The sequence below is a fragment of the Bombyx mandarina genome, chromosome 16 (assembly GCF_030267445.1).
Source record: "Bombyx mandarina strain Sakado chromosome 16, ASM3026744v2".
NCBI classification, from domain to species: Eukaryota; Metazoa; Arthropoda; class Insecta; order Lepidoptera; family Bombycidae; genus Bombyx; species Bombyx mandarina.
This window is the reverse complement of record NC_143222.1, coordinates 13,936,709-13,950,306: the sequence shown is the minus strand read 5'-3', so window position 1 is coordinate 13,950,306 and position 13,598 is coordinate 13,936,709. Positions and strand designations below refer to the sequence as shown.

Genomic DNA, 13,598 nt, shown 5'->3' with positions numbered 1-13,598 from the left:
GCTCTTGAAGCGAAACGTATTGTCGCTAGTGACGCTCAACGGCCTGCGTCTACACATGCCGCGGTGTCGGGTGCTGCAGTGACCCGCTCCACCCCCGTACAGGCTCCAGCCACTAGGGCGGGCCCGGGGCGAGACAGAGCCAAGCGAGGGGGCGGCGCTAACGCGAAGTGCACATCGCAAGCGCCTCAACCCCGTCCGCTGCCCCCGCCCCCGTCTAACATGGACGAGGGGTGGAATGTGGTGGCGCGGCGGGGTGCCAAGAGGGCCGTACCGACAGCTCCCCAAGTGGGTGGAGCACCGGCCACTGCGGCGTCTCAGGCTGCTCCCCAACAGGGTCGAGCGCCTGTGGCCGCCAAGAAAAAGAAGACGGAGAAGAAGTCGTCGCGCGCGCCGAGGCCTGCCCTCCGGCCAGCAAGAATGCAGAACGAAATCGGCGCCGCCAAGCTAAGCGGCGTCAAAAGAAGCGGTTGGCCGGGGGAGCACCGGCCGGCACTTTGTCCCCCGCTGAGGCGTTCGCGCCCGATAGCGGGGGCAATGGAGTAGGGGAGGGAGCGATGGATGTGGTTCAGCCTTAATGGATCACACCTATCGCTTCCTGCAGGGAAACTTGAACCACTCCGCTGGGGCTCAGGACATGTTGCTCCAGACCATGGCGGAGTGGTCAATTGACGTGGCTGTGGTCGCCGAGCCATACTTCGTTCCCCCAGCGGATGACTGTTGGTTTGGGGACGTTGATGGCTTGGCGGCCATACATATCAGAAGAACCGCGATGGTCCCCCCCCTGGCGATGGTGACCAGGGGCCCCGGGATCGTCGCGGTACAGTTAAAAAATATCGTCGTGATCGGGGTGTACTTTTCTCCGAATCGGCCTACCGTCGAGTTCGAGCGGTTCCTGGACGGGCTAGAGGTGATCGCTCGTCACCTCGCTCCCCGTTCAGTGATACTGGCGGGGGACTTCAATGCGAAGTCTGTCGCTTGGGGTTCCCCATTCACGGACGCTCGTGGTAGGCTGCTGGAGGAGTGGGCGGTCGCGGTCGGTCTCTGTATCGTTAATAGGGGCTCGATCGCGACTTGCGTGCGGTGGACGGGCGAGTCTATCGTGGACTTGACGTTCGCGAGCTCGCCCGTCGCACGGCGCATCCTCGGCTGGAGAGTGGTGGTGGGGGCGGAATCGTTGTCCGATCACCGGTATATCCGGTACGATCTTTCTGCCCCTGCGCCGACGCCGGCTGCAGGTGCCCGCGGGGTTGACCCCCCGCAGAGTGCATCCCGGTCATTCCCTAGGTGGGCACTGAAGCTCCTGAACAGGGAGCTCCTGGTGGAGGCCTCTATGGTGGCGGCGTGGGCGCCCAAGCGCCCACAACCTGTCGATGTGGAAACCGAGGCCGAATGGTTCCGGGGCGCGATGCACCGCATATGTGATGCCTCGATGCCCCGGGTCGGCTCTCGGCACTCTGGACGGCGACAGTCGCCCTGGTGGTCGCCCGAAATTGCAAGACTGCGTGCGGTCTCCATTCGGGCGAGCCGCCGGTGCACTAGACACCGCCGTCGCCGCCGCCTGCGGCGCGACGAGCCCGTCGCGTTCGCGGAGGAGGAAGCTCGGCTGCACCGCGAATATCGCGCTGCGAAGGACGCCCTGCGGCTGGCCATCAGGCGGGCCAAGGAGCAGAACATGGAGAGACTCTTGGAGGCGCTCGAAGCGGATCCGTGGGGGAGCCCATACAAATTGGTACGCGGCAAGTTGCGCCCGTGGGCCCCCTCTATGACTGAGCGTCTCCAGCCCCAGCAGCTGCGGGACATCGTTTCGGCGTTGTTCCCGCAGGAGCGGGAGGGTTTTGTCCCTCCCGCTATGGGCGGGCCGTCTGACACCGTCGACGGCCAAGCTCCTGCTGAGGTGCCCCGTATTACCGAGGCAGAGCTCCGGGTGGCCGTTGTCAAGATGACTGCGAAAGACACGGCCCCCGGCCCGGACGGAGTCCACGGCCGGGTATTGGCCTTGGCCCTCGGTGCCCTGGGGGACCGGCTCCTTGAGCTATATAATGGCTGCTTGGAGTCGGGACGGTTTCCGTCGCTCTGGCGGACGGGTAGACTTGTGTTGTTGAGGAAGGAGGGGCGCCCGGTGGATACAGCCGCCGGGTATCGTCCTATCGTGCTGCTGGACGAGGCGGGAAAATTGCTGGAACGTATTCTGGCTGCCCGCATCGTTCGGCACCTGGTCGGGGTGGGGCCTGACCTGTCGGCGGAGCAGTACGGCTTCCGGGAGGGCCGTTCGACCGTGGATGCAATTCTTCGCGTGCGGTCCCTCTCGGACGAGGTCGTTTCTCGGGGTGGGGTGGCGCTGGCGGTGTCTCTTGACATCGCCAACGCATTTAACACTCTGCCCTGGACCGTGATAGGGGGGGCACTGGAGAGGCATGGAGTGCCCCTCTACCTCCGCCGGCTGGTTGGGTCCTATTTGGGGGCCAGGTCGGTCGTATGTACCGGGTACGGTGGGACCCTTCATCGTTTTCCGGTCGTGCGTGGTGTTCCGCAGGGGTCGGTTCTCGGCCCCCTCTTGTGGAATATCGGGTACGACTGGGTGCTGAGGGGCGCCCTCCTCCCGGGCCTCCGCGTTATTTGTTACGCGGACGACACGTTGGTCGTGGCCCGGGGGGATGATTTTAGGGAGTCTGCCCGTCTCGCCACAGCGGGAGTGGCCCTCGTCGTCGGAAGGATAAGGAGGCTGGGTCTCGACGTGGCGCTCAGTAAATCCGAGGCTCTGTGGTTTCACGGGCCGCGGAGGGCGCCACCAGTTGACACCCACATCGTGGTTGGAGGCGTCCGGATAGGGGTCGGGGTGCAGTTGAAGTACCTCGGCCTCGTGTTGGACAGCCGGTGGGCTTTTCGTGCTCACTTTGCGGAGCTGGTCCCCCGATTGATGGGGACGGCCGGTTCTTAGAGCCGGCTGCTCCCGAATATTGGGGGACCGGATCAGGTTGTGCGCCGTCTCTACGCGGGGGTGGTGCGATCGATGGCCCTGTACGGTGCACCTGTGTGGGCTGAGCCGCGCAACCGGGCCACTATGGCTCGGTTCCTGCGCCGGCCGCAGCGCACCGTTGCCATCAGGGTCATCCGCGGATATCGCACCGTCTCCTTCGAGGCGGCGTGTGTCTTGGCGGGGACGCCGCCATGGGAGCTGGAGGCGGAGTCGCTCGCTGCCGACTATCGGTGGCGCAGCGAGCTTCGTGCTCGGGGCGTGGCGCGTCTCCCCGAAAGTGAGCTGCGGGCGCGGAAGGCCCATTCTCGGCGGTCCGTGCTCGAGTCGTGGTCGAGGCGATTGGCCAACCCCACGTGGGGGCTACGGACCGTCGAGGCGGTTTACCCGGTCTTTGATGACTGGGTGAATCGTGGCGAAGGACGTCTCACCTTTCGTCTGGTGCAGGTGCTGACCGGGCACGGATGCTTCGGGAAGTACCTGCGCCGGATAGGGGCTGAGCCGACGACGAGGTGTCACCATTGTGGACACGACATGGACACGGCGGAGCATACGCTCGCTGTCTGCCCCGCTTGGGAGGTGCAGCGCCGTGTCCTGGTCGCAAAGATAGGACCTGACTTGTCGCTGCCTGGCGTCGTGGCGTCGATGCTTGGCAGCGATGAGTCATGGAAGGCTATGCTCGACTTCTGCGAGTGCACCATCTCGCAGAAGGAGGCGGCGGGGCGAGTGAGGGAAAGCTCTCCTCACTACGCAGAAACCCGCCGCCGCCGAGCAGGGGGTCGGGACCGGGGTCGTATCCGTGACCTGGCCCCCTAAGAGCTAGGGGTCCCACCCGTTTTGTGCGGGGACGGACCCAGACGTGGGGTGGCGTGCTCTGCACGCTCACCCGCAATAGGAAGCCGGGCGATGGTAGACCGCGTTCCCCCGACCGCTCTGGGGGAAGGTGTAACGCGGCGCCATCAAAGCGGGCTCTCGGCCCGCTGAACGAGGGAACCGGTGGTCGTGTCGCTGGCGGCCACCGGTCCGGCGTCCGTGGGACGGTGGGATGGATGTAATGTGCTCTGCGTCAACCCTGTCCCGCCGTTTCAATAGCCCCGACTGGGCTCCGGCCCGGTCCGAGGTAGGGCGCCGGTTGTGAGCGGCAGGAGTTTTTAGTGAGGTTCAACTCCCACATACCCCACCTGCCGCGCGGGTGGGGATCCGGCGATTTTCTCGTGTGGAAAAAAAAAAAAAAAATGACAAACGCGCAAAGCCAGCGAAATACAAAATAGGCGATATGGTATATGTGAAAAACCATCTAAAATTCGATTCGCCTCGAAGGCTCCGTCGGCAGGGCGTCCTTGGGGTGAGCTGCGCTGTCTGTTTGCAGTGTTGACCGCGATAACCCCTCTACCTCATCCAAGTTCTGATCTCGTAGAAGGTTCTGCCCCCGGCCCAAAAAAAAAAGGCTTGGATATCGCTTGATCCGAAGAATCAAACTATAATTGATCTGACAGCTCGTCTGCTAGATGAGGAGGCTAGTTTGAATGTAGAAGAAGAGAATGAAATTGCATTAATAGTGGCAAAACAAAGTATGAAAAAGAAAATTATCACAGAATTAAAAGAAAAATTAAATGAGAGTCTAATGAGAAGTCACATCGATTTATATGTACAACTGTGGGAAACGTGGCCATTATGCAAAAACAAAAACAGAAGAAAATAATATGTTAGTATTCAATGTAGCAAATACAGATTTAAAATATTGTGATGACGATTCAAAATGGATATTAGACAGCGGTGCCTCAGCTCACATGTGTTATAAACGTGAATATTTTGCTGAATTGTATGAGTATACAGGATCTCCACTGAAACTGGGAAACCAAGAAGCTATACAAGTAATTGGTCAAGGAAATGTATTGATAGACTAGTGTGTCAATGGACAGTGGGAGACATGTATCCTGAAAAATGTTCTTTATGTAACAAAGTTGAGAAGAAACCTATTTTCTGAAGGAGTAGTAACAAGACAAGGTTATAACATTTTGAACGTCTAGGGCCTTTAAATGTCAATGAAATACAGATAATGTGTAAAAATTATGTAATTACTGGTGTTGACTTGTCAAACTGTGACAAGTTTGTGTGTCAGGGTTGTGCTTATTGAAAGCATGCTCGTCAACCATTCAATAAAGAATAAATGTGATGTGTTAAACTGCTTCAAAAATAAGTTCTCACATAGTGTACGCATATTGCACATTGACAATGGTGGAAAATACATAAGCAAAGACTTTAAAGAATATTTTGATTGTGAGGGTATTTCTCATGAGCTCACTGCCCCTTACACACCTGCACAAAATGACCGGGCAGAACGAGAAATTAGCACAATTGTTGAAAGTGCTCGTTCCATGCTTTATGCTCGTAAAGTACCACTCAATCTTTGGGCAGAAGAAGTAAATTGTGCTGCATATTTGCTGAACCGCCTGTCTTCAAGTCAGACACCAAATATTACACCTATAGAGTTGTGGAGTGGTGTTAAACCTAGTCTAGATCATGTCCGAGCGTTTGGATGCGAAGGATATGTTCATGTGCCAGATCAGTTGAGAAAGAAGCTTCATAGTAAAAGTTGTAAAATGATGTTAGTTGGATATGATAATTCAAAGTATAGAATGTATGATCCAATTACAAAAAGAATTACAATATCAAGGAATGTTATTTTCAATGAACAGAAAAGACTTGAAATTAAACGGAATGAAGCTCAAATTTTTATATTGAATGATACTAAACAAAATACTGAAGAGGAGATAGATAACACTGAATTGACTGAAAGTGATGACAGCTCACATAATACCATTGATGAAAATGCTGAGACCTATGAACTTTCATAAGAAATTGACCTTACGGACATGGATCGTTCAAATATTAATTTGCGACCACGTAGAAATAATGTTTTTGAGGCAAATTTAATGGAATTGGATGTACCTCGCAGTTACATGAAGCGATTAATAGAAAACAGAGTGACTTGTGGCTAGAGGCCATAAATGAAGAATATGAAGCTCATCGTACTAATAATACCTGGAGTTTTGCGAATAATGAAGACCAGAGAACTATAACACCCAAATGGGTTTTCAATATTAAAAGAACCAAAGATGGTAAAGTAAAAAGATATAAAACTCGTCTTTGTGTCCGTGGTTTCACACAAATTGAAAATATAGATTTTAATGAAATCTTTTCACCTACTACAAGGTATGAGTCAATAAGAATACTGTTGTCTATCTGTGCTGAATATAGAAGAGTATATTTTTATGGTAGTTCCATATGGAGTGAAAGCACCAGCAAATAAAATATGCAAATTGAATAAATCCAAATATTGCTTAAAACAGGCATCTCGTTGCTGGAATCAAAAGTTTACTGATTTTCTGTTAAAAGTTTGGTTTTGTTCAATTGCGGGCAGACAATTGTGTATTTGTTGGTAATTTTAATGGTATTAGGCTTTTTTAATATTATATGTCGATAATGCTCTAATAACGTCACAATCCAATTCAATATTGGATCAAATTGTTAGTTTTTTTTTTATTGCTTAGATGGTTGGACGAGCTCACAGGCCACCTGGTGTTAAGTGGTTACCGAAGCCCATAGACATCTACAACGTAAATGCGCCACCCACCTTGAGATACAAGTTCTAAGGTCTCAAGTATAGTTACAAAACGGCTGCCCCACCCTTCAAACCGAAACGCATTACTGCTTCACGGCAGAAATAAGCAGGGCGGTGGTACCTACCCGCGCGGACTCACAAGAGGTCCTACCACCAGTGTAAGTACACTGTAGTAACAGCGTAGTTATTTAAAGCAGAGTTTTTTTTAAATCAGTTGTAACGCTGGAAAAATTAATTTAGACTTTTTTTAAATTAACGCCATCTAGTATAAGTGGCGCAGTGTGGGGAAATAAAATAATTTTAATACACTAATTAGTTCACTCACTCAACGCTGCATGTCGTGACTGTACGATCTTGTCTATTGTTCGAAGACGAGGTTTGCACATCACTAGCATGCAGAATCTTCGAGAACTGTCAGACTATTACTATAAAAGGACAAGTCACTTTGTCCAAGTCCTTTTTCTATCAACATCTCTCGAGCTGCAAGGTTATTCTTAAGCATTTGCCTAAGTAAATTTAATAGTTCCTTGGTGTCGTGTATTAAACCAGGGTAAGTGTTTTATAATTTATTCTCCACACTGTGTCCACAAACTGTAATTAAATAGAATCTAACATCATATATGTCATATATATCATATGTATAACCGAGCATTTTATTATGTCTGGCCAAGAGAAATTACTATGCATACCTAATGATAAACTAGCGGCGTGTTATACTAGACCAAATATTAAGCGCGGTGGAGCTTGTATCTTAGTTAAGAAAGGCCTTGAATATAAAGAATTTTGCCTGACATTATGAGACATTCGGCTACAGGAATTATAGAATGTTGCGCAATTGAATTAACTTCACAAAAACTATTTTATGTGTATATAGACCGCCAAAATATACTGATCTCAACATATTCTATGAAAACCTAGACATAATACTCAAAAAGATATGTAATAAAACAAACAAAAAAATAATTATATGCGGAGATTTCAACATATGGGGGGAATATCAGTAAAGGTTTTGAAGTCTGTAATAGACATTATTGCTTCTCATCTTGTTAGTATTTTTAATGATTGTATTAAGTGTGGTGTATTTCCTGACTTAATGAAACATAGTTAAGTGATTCCTCTTTTTAAATCTGGTAGTACTGATGACCCCTCTAACTATAGACCTATTTCAGTACTCCCTACGTTGAGTAAAATCTTTGAAAAAATTATTATGACACAACTTTTAGAACATTTTAATTCAAATAACCTGCTTCATAATAAACAATTCGGATTTACAAGGGGTCGCTCTACAACTCTTTATCTACGACTACCAAATTTATCGTGTCTGGACTGGAGTCCACGAAGGTTAGAGTCAGGCATGAAGTAAATGTATTATCACGATGGAACAACTTCATTTTACCTATAAAAGCCTACGTGATGACGAAGCCCTTGTCTAACATACATTCAGGCACAAGATTAATGACTAATGACAAATTAATGAAATACTTGCTGATGATGGAACACAATGGCACTTCATCTCGGTCTACTCTCCAAATTTTGGAAATTTATGGGAGACGGGTGTGAAGTCTATTAAGCACCATCTACGAAGAATCCTTAACACTAACCTTACCTATGAAGAGCTTACAACGGTTCTTTTTTTTTTTATTACTGGTGGCCCGGAGACCTTTCCAATTTCACCAGAACAGGTGGGCGAGCAAAGGTCATTTTTGATAACTGAAGCCCCTGTAACTGTGCCTGATGTGAACCTGAAAGACGCTAAAATAAGCAACCTGACACGTTGGAAATACACACAAAAACTGGTCCAGATGGCAAAAAGAATACTTGACGCGGCTGCAACAAAGACCGAAATGGTTAAAACGCGAAGACGAATTCAAGATAGGAGACATTGTCCTCATAAAACAGAACAATTTGCCACCAGGAAAGTGGCTTATGGAACGAATAACCGACAAGCATCCTGGCCCTGACGGTCTTACCAGAGTCTATAGTGTAAAGAGTGGTGATCATATAACAAGGTGATGCGTAACCAAACTATGTGCGTTGCCCATACAAATAGATTAGTGCTATATAGTTGTTAACATTTGTTATTTTACTATTGTTCTTTGTATAAATTCTTTCTGACCGCACCATATACCGATACTTTAGTGATTGTTGTAGAAGCAAATCAAAACATGTGATTACCTATAAAATTTGTTGATTTTACTTAATTTGAAACGATTTCAGTTGTCCTTTGGTGGGCGGCTTATGGTGATTCTGTTTTGCGATTTTGAACTTAAAAACGTAGTCTCATTTAACTTTACGATTAAGCGGTAGTTGTCAATATACATTTACGAAGGAAAGATGTGTTTCTCTAACTGATCCGCCGGCACAAGCCAAACTGAACCTTACGACCTCACCACCACCATGTAAAACTGAATTATTTCAACAATTTCTCCGAGCGAATTACATTTCTAGTATATGGAATAACGTAAATGAAAAACTACCAACCATTTTAACTCCTGAACGCAACGGGTGGAGGCTAGAAGAAAACCAATATCACTTTCATTGGTTTGATGGTGACCAATTACCTGGAGACATTAGTAAATTCCTTAAAAATTCAGGTACTATACTTTGACTTAAGTTTTAAATTTATTTTATTTATAATTTTATGTTTTTGAATTCTTTAAGCTGTTTTTTGCAGAAGACGCTGCCAGCAACGACAACATCACTGATGACGACGAGGATGACTTGCATGGACAATATCGTGATTGGATGAACGATGAAAATTCCAATGAGTGTCATGATTACGATGATTAAAAGATAAACTAATATTTGCTGTAATTAATCATAGGCAAATATTTTTTTCTTAAAATTTTTCTAACTGGTATCTTTTTTACAATAAAATAAAGATACCTTATAAAACAAAATGGCTCCTCATATATTCACTATCCCAAATACATGCAATAAATATACTCACTTTAATTATAATTCATATATATATCAATTCACAACTTACTATTGAAGCTCATCCCTGATTAGAAAAAGAGATTTGAAAAGATTCGAAATGGATCAAAGAAATTAAAAAAGATTCAACTTGACAAATATATAGATATACATTTTGCATGGGTTGAATCTTTTTAAACCTTTTTTTTTAATAAGGGATCTTATTGAAATAAGGATGCAAAAATCTTGAATTGAAATTAGTAAGTATTTTCTATATATTTAAATTTTTTACTCTGAAACGCATGTGCATAGTACTCTCGCGCTCGCTCTCCCGGCTGAATAATTATTGTGTTTAGCGGATGTTTGGTCACTCGAATTTGTCTGACTGATGAAATACAACTTTGTAATAGTTACTTGAATAAGATATTTAAAAGTCATACATGAAAAAATAAGTAAAGTTCATAATTTTTTTATCGAGCTTTAAAGCGTCTGACAAAAGCTCTGGTCCATGAAAAGTGTCTGACACTTAAGAATTCTAGTTTAGAATAATATTCTACAAAATATATATAAAAATCAGCCATACAAATTTAAGTTAGATAACTCATATTTTTAGTTACCTTTCTCACCTGGTACCTGCCCAGGTGTCACAGGGCAAGCTCCACAAGTTGCCTACTTGGTATTTAAAGTATACTAGACGCTACTAAGTCGTGAAGGTTTCATCCATGTGGAAATAAGTTATGTCAGAACGCTCTGGGATCTTGGACTATTGTGGTTGTCTTCATTTTGAAAAGTCGGTGATTATTTATAAACCTCAATTACGACCTGACGCTTTGCCTACAAAGCTGCTGCCATCTCTATCAACTACTTCAAGTGCCAGTACTGAACCAGAATCCAAAGAAGTATCGACACAAACCAAATATTCAAATATTAATATACTATCAGCCATTACCGTCAAAGGCGCTGATATAAAATCGGAGTCGATACAGACATCTCATAATATTCAAACTGAACAAACTCAGACATCAACAGCACTTTCATCTAATACACCAAAGAAAAGAAGACTTAGTAAAGAATTGAAAGTGTCGGAACTAAAAAGAAGAACACTTGAGAATGATTTGGGTAAAATAAAGCAAGAAGTTCAATCAAAAGATTTTTTATTTTACCTATACACTGACCTTTATAATGTTTTAGATGTATTAATTTATATTTGTATTAATTAATACCAATTTATAAAAATTTTTTTTATTAACGATACAATTTTAAATCAATCAATTTTAATTAAATCAATAAAATAGACACAACTAGTTATTTATGTCGATTTAATTTTATCGAATAGGCAGCCCTGCGATTCCTGTGGGATCGCGCGGTGCGAAGCAATCGCAATTGTAGGCTTGGGTATTTAGGCACATTTTAGCATGCAGCGGTTGCTGACGCGAAAGAGTATGCTATTATAGCAGTAGGTATTGGTAATTTTCTACCTAGTGAAGTATCTGTTTTTTATTTAGTAATCTGTGGTATAACGCCCTGCGATGGGGCTGTCTCGTTCTGCAGCGCATCGGGCATGTTTGCGGAGGCGCATACCGACGATTTCTATGCCATAATAAGAAAGCGATGCGCGTCCTTGTTCTGCAAAGTAGGAGTTAGCTCCAACCGCGTCCTGGCCATGATATTTTCGAGATTAGAAGACCTTTTCTCAAATATTGTAAAGAGGTATGTTGTTCTTTTCTTTTGTTACTATGTCCTTACTAACACATTTTTAAGAAATCACTGTTACTAACATTAATATGGATTAATATTATTAGAAATAAATGAATTTGATAATATATTTAATTACACCATTTTTATACTAGTAAAATGGGTAAAAATATGTCGAAAGAGGAGATCGTCGTTGCCCAGAGCGGAACAAACGCAAACCTACAAGATTCTACCTGGCATAATTATTTTAGTAGGTTCATACTCGGAATTTTAGTGATGGGCATAATTGTATACTGCCGTGTATGCCGACGCTGTACCCTTCAAGCGAAGAAATGGTTAAATAGGCATATGCAAATTATCCATGCGCAGACTATAGAGACCATGCAATCGGCGAGAGGAAGCATGCGTAAAAGCAGACCAGAGACCAGCACCGCAAAAGCCACTACTAAAATTGATATCATTTAAATAATGCGCAAACGCGTTTTCAGGTTTTAAGGCATACTGGACATTTCGATAGCAAATCAAACGATTTTTACGTGTAATTTTAGTAAGTGTACTTATCTGTCTGTATATTTATGTTAACTGTCATGTTAATCTATATATTCTGGTTCAGGTTCTGACCTCGCAGGATGTTCGGCCCGAAAAAAAAGGGGGTAAAAAACATCAAGATAAAAGGGAGAGAAAAACGTGGAGGCCCGAGCGTCTCCTGAAGAAACACCCTTCTATCATCATCGGCATCTTACTGATTTCAACCCAGTCAACAACAACTGGATCACCCTGACGTGTTGTCTTTCCCCTGTCTGTCAAGGATTATCCCCATGGATTACAATGGGTTCTTTTCGGAGAGGATGTTCCCCAGCTGTTTGAGTCATCCGGTTTGTCCTTTCAAGGATACAGAAATCAGACAACTCATTTATGTCATCACCTGATTAGTGTGTCATCTGCGTCATCCCTCTGGATATCATCTCATAAAACATTATTAATTGCTTATTTATCTATACTAACATTATAAAGAGAAAAGATTTGATTGTTTGTTCGTTTGCATTGAATATGCTCCAAACTACTGAACCGATTTGAAAAATTCTTTCACTCTTTGGAAGTTACACTATCCTCGGGAAAAACTCTTTCTGCTGATGTTGCGAATCCCGGCTGCCCGTTGGGGCTTAAGCAATACACCACTTATGAGGATTTGGCCAACTTTTAAACCTGGACACGGCTTAAGAATAATACCACTACAGACCCTGCGTCTGTGGCACGTCCAAAATTTGGACGCTTCTAACAATTGGGTATAAAACAATGTGAATAGATGTGGAAGTAATTATTACAAATATATATATTCATATTTCAATCGGTTTACAGTGTGCCGGCTCATGTCAACGTCGAGGCAGTCCATCGGAGTCCGGCACGGCACTCGGACACGTATACAATAAATAATTACGAGTGATATGATTTTCCTTTGAGACTGACCCACACATAATTCCGCACAATGGTGACCCCGTGCCGTGTCGATAAATTAAATAGTTACAAACAGTAAAAAAATAATAATAATATAATACAAAAAAAATGTCATACGAATCGGACATTAATAAAAGTGAAGTGGAGCAGATTACGGTTACATCGAGAATAGCCGAGTTCTGGGAAGATCAACCCAGGACGTGGTTCATACATGCAGAGTCAGTTCTTTTTAATCAAAAATTATCGGACGACGCCAAGTACCATCTCGTCATTGCCAAACTGGGTAAAAACGTGGTCAGTCAAGTGACAGATATATTAATAAAGCCGCCGAAAGAAAAAAAATATGACACACTCAAGGCCAGACTTTTAGCAATATACGAGGAATCGGAAAGCCGCCAGTTGCAGAAGCTCATAGGGGAAATGGAACTGGGCGATCAGAAACTTTCGCAGCTGCTTCGTCGAATGAAAGATTTAGCCCGCGATAAAATCAGCGACGAAACCTTACTCCTTTTGTGGCAGAACCACCTACCAACCTCCGTCCGTGCAGTATTAGTAGTGACGGATAGCAAGGATATCAATACCCTGGCTTCCGTAGCCGACAAGGTAATGGAGACAACCAGGCCAATCTCCATAGGCGAGGTCAATACGGCAGATACAGCTACCTTAATATCGCAAATAGCCAGAATTAATATTCGCCTCGATGAGATCCAGTCGCAGAGGAATGGCCAACGCAGAGAACGGTACAGATACGGATTCCGTGGGCGCTATGCAAACAGAGCGCGATCGAGTTCCCGTGGTCGCCGTAATACGACACCCCATCGCTCAGCAGCTCGTGACGATTGGATGTGCTTCTATCACTACAGATTCAAGGAGCAGGCGCATAAATGCGTGCCGCCGTGTGCGTGGGAGAAGAAGCAGAACCAGTCGGGAAAC

General features: G+C 45.6%; 1 protein-coding gene and 1 long non-coding RNA gene across 11 annotated transcripts in view; one reads left to right on the top strand and one right to left on the bottom strand.

The window, feature by feature from the left end:
- Positions 1–13,598, bottom strand: part of LOC114252404 (uncharacterized) — a 65,564-nt gene that overhangs the window by 36,294 nt on the left and 15,672 nt on the right. For 4 of the 10 annotated variants that reach the window (XM_089733550.1, XM_089733556.1, XM_089733557.1 and 1 more), the window contains exon 3: positions 9,081–9,160. The exons of the other annotated variants lie outside the window; for them this stretch is intronic. The gene's annotated coding sequence lies outside the window, so the exon portion shown is untranslated. The remainder of the gene's footprint in view (positions 1–9,080; positions 9,161–13,598) is intronic. 10 annotated transcript variants of the gene reach the window in all.
- LOC149501373 (uncharacterized) lies at positions 6,890–12,152 on the top strand. Its single transcript, XR_016324325.1, has 2 exons — positions 6,890–7,149; positions 9,048–12,152. It is a non-coding gene; the product is annotated as an uncharacterized LOC149501373 (long non-coding RNA).